Here is a 6,643-nt window from a genome sequence, read left to right on the forward strand (position 1 = left end):
CCAGGTGCCCCTTCAGAGCTTTTAAGTACAAATTAACATCATTATTCAGTAAAAACTCATACCTTTGTGTTTTTAATGCTTTTTAGTAAGGCAGATGTTTATTGAATGATAAATATAGAATATATCTGAGGAAACATTGAACAGTTTATGGATCTTAGAGCCAAAGAAGATTCTGATGAATAGTGAAGGAACATTTGCTATGTGTGAAGCACTGCACACAGATGATTTTCACTGACTTCCCGACAATCTTGTGAGATAGATTTTTATTAGTGCTGTATTTCAGGTGAGGGAACTGAGTTCTGCATAGTTGAGTGATTGATCAGAGTCACTTGTGGTAAGTGAGAGGTGGGATTCCAACCTGGGTGCCTAACTCCAGAGTTTATAGTCCTGCAAAAAGCCCCAAATGCTTAAAAGGTCAAGACATGTCCATTACATTCTAACATAATTTTGTAGTCATTGAAATTTAAAATAACTTGCAGAAATTGATTTGAACAGAATTTCAGGAAAGTATCCAGTTAAAAAACAGATTTTAAGCAATACTATGAAGGCAGTTCATGTGGTATATAAATTATAGACTATAGGCAAGGACTGAAGAGCAGACAAGGCTGCTATGGAGTTCATTTAAAATCCTCAAAGCCAGGCAATACAATAGAGAAAAAAACCTTAAAAAAAAACCAAACTAGGTTTTCCCAATTTTGTTCAACACCTCTCCCTCTCTTAAAAGTGTTGTTTCGGTATTTTATCTGCTAGAAATCAATGCATTTACATACCATGTAATGACGCCACTTAATTTTTCTGGGCTTCCTTTCCATCCTCTTTAAAATGAGTGAGCAGTTTCACTGTCATGGTCTAGTATAGTGCTCTGCACTTCAAGAGAGCTTTCACATTTATCATCTGATCCTCACAGTACACGAGGTAGATAGGGCAGATGTTATTCCTGCTTTTTTTATGAGAGCTGAAGTTGAGAAAAGCCAAGGCACGTGTCCAAGCTTAAGGTCACCATGCGGTATCAAACCAGGTGGAGAATCGTTATATGTTTAAGAAAAGGGGGAAAATCTGAGATAATCTTGATCGTCATTAAACCAATATTTATCAGTCACCTGTTACGTACCAGGCACTTCTTTTTTTTTTTATTTTTATTTTTTAACATTTATTTTTGAGAGAGAAACAGCACGAGTGGGGGAAGGGCAGAAAGCTAGGGAGACACAGAATCTGAAGCAGACTCTAGGCTCTTGAGCGGTCAGCACAGAACCCCACGCGGGGCTCAAACCCACGAACTGAGATCATGATCTGAGTCAAAGTCAGATGCTAAACTGACTGAGCCACTCAGGTGTCCCCGCCAGGCACGGTTCTAAGTTTTGGGGGTAACGGGGGGGGGGGGGGCACAGAACAAAGGTACTGCCCTCTTGGAGCTCACGTTCACTGATGAGAGGCAGGGTCAGTAAGCCATATCACATAAGTGCTGTGGGACAAAGAACAGAGCAAGTGTAGCAGAGGGCCTCTGAGAAGTGACATTAAGCAGAGATCTGCATGACAAGAAAGAGGTTCCCCTCTTACCACTCACAAGACTCCTTTCAGGGCATGCTATAGCAAGAGCATTGGGAGAGCACAGAAGGACAAGGGTGGTATTTGCTGTTTAGTCTAAGTGCGGAATCCTAGGGCTTTGGGCAGTGAAGAAATGTGAGATTTTTAAAAACTTAACCTTGCTGCTGTGTATGGAAAGGAGGGGCAAGGAGTGTCTGGGTGGCTCAGTCAGTTAAGGGTCTGACTCTTGCTCTCAGCTCAGGTCATGATCTCAGGGTCTTGAGTTCAAGCCCGGCGTTGGGCTCCGTGCTGGGTGTGAAGCCTACTTAAAAGAAAAGAAAAGAGAGGACAGGGGAGGGGAGGAGCGGAGACGAAAGGAGAGGAAAGGAAAGGAAAGGAAAGAAAGGAGGGGCTAGAGTAGAAACAAAAACAATAAGGCTTCCAGTTAGGAGACTACTGCTGTCATCCAGGTAAGACCCAAGGGCAGCTCAGACTACCAAAATAGTAGAGGAGGTGGTTGTAAAACATCTCTCCTTGTCTATTTCCTCTCCTTCAACCCTGCCTTGTTGCTGTCTCCCTAATATTATTCTAACTGCCATCAAGCTTTTTAAAAATCAGTTGTTCTTAATATCTTATGTTGACCTGCCTATCCCATTCTGTTTCCTATAGTATCTATAAAGAGAGTTGTGGAATCCGGTAATAGAAGGCACCTAGGTTAGGACCTTGTTCTTTTCTGGTCAATAAATAAATGAAAACTCTCTACAGTATCGTTCTCTTTTTTGAGAATCACATAGTGATGGTCTCTTAAGTTGACAGTTGATCTTCTGGCTATCACACTGGGGATGTGTCGATGTTTGTGTACAATCATGCAGTTGAAACTGTGCTGAATGTTTACTATGTACTAAGCATGTTACCCTACTGCCCTTTGAGATAGGGACTGTATTTGTATTACTCCTGTTCTAAAAATGAAGCACTGAGGAGCAGAGAAGTTAACCAGTTTTACAGGTGAGAATACTGAGTTACAGAAGTTCCCTGACTTGCTCAACTTGATATAACTGGACAGTGTCTGAGCCAAGACTAGCTTCTAAGCTTTTTGAGTGAGATGGAGTGCTTCTCATGAAACCTACCGTTTCCTAATTAAATAATGCCAGTAGCCTGACCAAAGTTTTTTTCTAATTTGTAAATTTATGTGACTATACTATCATATATATGAAAGCCATTAATATTTTAAAAGTTAAATTATATTTATACATTTAGTGGATTATCTTTCCTTATAAAATAATTGTATAAAATAAATTTTAAAGTTCGGCAATACATATATGAATAAATACTTAAATGATGAACTTCCTTGATTGTAAATGGACTTTTTTTTACACTTCAATGCTTTTGAAAACAAGATGTCTTACAATCACTGTACATATTTATATTGTTCATCCTGAAAAGTAATTGTGTTGGTTGGTGTTGCCTCTCAAAACTGATAGGTCTTAAAAGATAAACAGTGTTTGAAAATCTGACAGGAATAGGGTGTGTAAACATGTCATCTGGGAAATATGAATGAGGATGTAAAAGTCTATCACATACTGAAATTTTGAGAAAAGTTTTCTTGGACAGAAAAGTGCTGAGGATCACAGATGGCACACATCACACTCTTGTCATATGCAATTTTAGAGACAATAACCTTAAGTGTCGCTAGATGGCACTATTATTCTTAGGTAGGGTAGTAACTTATTCCTTAATGAACTTGAAAGTGATAAAGCAGGAGTATAAATATGTAGAGTATTCGTCCCAATAATGCTGTAACATTGTCAAAATTGTTTCTTAAAGAGATAGAATAACAAAGTCTATTGCAGTGAAATTCATATTATTTTGTGAACCCCAAAATCCAGGGAGCAATCTCTCGGACTCCTTTTTACAAAGCTGTATCATTCATTCATTCTTTCCATCAATCATTCATCCACTTACAAACATGTATTGAGTGTACAGAAAAATGCCAAGATCTCAGCAATGCTCTGGTTATTTTCACACTGGAGAAAAAGGACTTTTGTCGAAAGTAAGATTATGGCCTTTGCTCTCAGAAAACCTGACTCCTCCATTTACTGGCGGTGTCATCTTGTGCGAGTCAGTATTATTATTATCACTTCTATTTTAGAGCTGAGAAGGCTGAGGCACAGAGCCAGTGGATGGGTATGAAAATACTTTGTAAAATCATGCTCTGTATATGAATACTATTAGTATGTCAAGAATGTTGCCAGCTATTTCTATTAATTCCCTATAAGATGCTCCATTAAGTCACACAACCTAAGCATATAAAGATCAGCCCCTGCACAAATGACCATGAGACAGCTTCTCAGTGCAGCTGCTCCCTGCCTCTACTTACCTCTTGGAAATACTGTCAGACCCAGAAATGAGGTTGAGAGATCTGAAGTATTCTGGCAGGATACCAGGAGTATGTTGTGGGGTGTGTTTGAGTGGGTGTGTTTAGATAGAAAAAGTTGTTTCCACAAGTCTTGCGGGAAGCCAACCGAATCTTTTACTGGTCCCGCTTATGCTACAGTTGACATTGCTCCCAGCGTACAACACGGCCTTTCAGACACCCGTTCTGAACGAACATGATGATGAAGCATATTTCCTCACGGACGACGCTAACTAGCACAGCAAAACTGAATGTGAATACTTTATTCACGTTTTGTAATAATCTGAGTGTAGATTGACAATGGCTCATTTTAGGAGGTTGTGCTCATTGTGCTTTTCTCAAGTTATCTTCTTTTTAAAAAAATTTGTTAATGTTTATTTTTGAGGGGGGGGGGTAGGGGCAGAGAGAGAGGGAGACAGAATCTGAAGCAGGCTCCAAGCTCTGAGCTGGCAGCACAGGGCCCAATGTGGGGCTTGACCTGAATTGAAGGCACACGCTTAACCGATGGAGCCACCCAGGTGCCCCTCAAGTTATCTTCTTAGGTGTGATCTATTTATTCAGTTCTTATTTACCCACTCAGATATTATGTCCCAGTGCTGTGGGCGACATAAATATTCTGGCCCTCCTCGGGCCCTCCTAGAAGTGTCAGACCGCCTAGTACTCTGGATGCAGGTAAGAAAGGTTGGTTCTCTCCCTTTAGAGAACCCCAAACACAGCTGTGCTCTGTGGCCGTGCTGAGGCTACAGCTGATGGCCTAACAGCTCACCAAAGAGGAAAAAGGTGGTTTTTACAAAATGCTTGCTCTGACAGTGATGTTTGTTTTCCCAGCACTACCATTGTTTCCTTCAGACCTGCAAACAACGGTAGCTAAGAACTCAAGTAAACACGTAAAAGAGAAAAACCTCAATTTTATTATTTATTTATTTTTAATGTTTATTTTATTTTTGAGAGAGAGAGAGACAGAGACAGAGACAGAGTGTGAGTAAGGGAGGAGCAGAGAGAGAGGGAGACACAGAATCTGAAGAGGCTCCAGGCTCTGAGCTGTCAGCACAGAGCCCGACAAGGGGCTCAAACTCACAAGCCGTGAAATCATGACCTGAGCCGAAGTCCTCCAGAGGCTTAACCGACTGAGCCACCCAGGCACCCTGAAAAACCTCGATATTAAAAGTTACATTGAAAATATTCAAGGGGTGCCTGGGTGGCTAACTCGGTTAAGCAACCTACTCTTAATTTCAGCTCAGGTCATGATCTCGGGTCGAGAGACTGAGCCCCAGGCTCCACCCCGCTTCCTCTCTCTCTCCCTCTTTCTGTCCCTCCCCTGCTCATGCCCTCTCTCTTTCTCTCTCTCCCTCTCTCAAAATAAATAAGTAAGACTTAAAACAATTAAGAATAAAATATTCAAGATTTCCTGCTTATTTTGGAGATAGATAAATAAATTCAGCATATTCTCTAGTTAGGTTCCTACCAGGTTATAAGCAGTTGAGAGGTGGGTCCACTTGCTGAAAGTCATTGAGAGAGAGAGAGAGAGAGAGAGAGAGAGAGAGAGAGAGAAGAGTCCCCACTTCTCAGGTCAGAAGATTAAGGCCTCTAATCTCTCAAATCTCCCTGGAGGCCATCATAGCCGTTTGTGGCAGAAGGAGCCTCCTACTCCAGGCTCTCTGAAGCTTCCAGGACCTCCTCCCCCTCACCCAGTTTATCAGGCAGTAAAACTGGCCACTTTACCCCTTTGTTTTCAAATTGCCCTTGAGCTCAACACCCTCCCTCTCACTTTTCCCCACACAGAGTTTTTACACCTTTGGGGCCCAAACCTTGAAAAGTACATACAAAGAGACAAGAATCTGTAAACAGAGAAGCCAAGAGGGAACAATGCCTACATTCATGGGAATAAAGACAGCAATCTCAGAAAACAATCATAATGGCGAATTTTTCATCAGTGATTCTGAGAAACTTCCCCAGAAAAAAGATTTATGTCTCAGTCTCTCTCCTTACCCTCATTTCAGGTGTTTAAGAGAACCAGGGATTTTTTTTGTAGCACACTTCTTGAACTATGTCACATTCATGTAACATTCCCCCCCCCCCACTTTGTTTATGAGTCTGCCTATTTCTTTCCCTATTAAAAGACAGAAAGAGTCTATAGCTCCAACCTCTTCCACAACATCAACCCAAGGAGAGCAGGGACCACTCTTCATCTAATTGTCTTTCCATGCAGAATGGGAGATCCATGAATAGTAGTTGAGCAGCTGATCTGAAGCAAATCCACCATGTACTCCCCAGAAAGGGGAGGAAGGAAAACCCTTCACCCATCCAAGATGGTCGTCTTGGAAAGATGTGCAAATCCAGGCTAGCCCTACAAGTTGGCAAGATTGACCAAGAATGGAGTGAATAAAGTGAAATCGAGGGTAAATGGGTGTGATCAAATTATTACAAAGAGGAAACAGACAAAATCATTTTAAAGAGATGAAACGTTGGGGTGCCTGGGTGGCTCAGTCGGTTAAGCGTCTGACTTCGGCTCGGGTCATGATCTTGCGTCCGTGAGTTCAAGCCCCGCGTCAGGTTCTGTGCTGACTGCTCAGAGCCTGGAGCCTGTTTCAGATTCTGTGTCCCCCTCTCTCTCTGACCCTCCCCCGTTCATGCTCTGTCTCTCTCTGTCTCAAAAAAATAAACATTAAAAATAATAATAATAATAATAAAATAAAGAGATGAAAC

Source organism: Herpailurus yagouaroundi, unplaced genomic scaffold, assembly GCF_014898765.1.
Source record: "Herpailurus yagouaroundi ecotype Mexico unplaced genomic scaffold, PumYag 142, whole genome shotgun sequence".
NCBI classification, from domain to species: domain Eukaryota; kingdom Metazoa; phylum Chordata; class Mammalia; order Carnivora; family Felidae; genus Herpailurus; species Herpailurus yagouaroundi.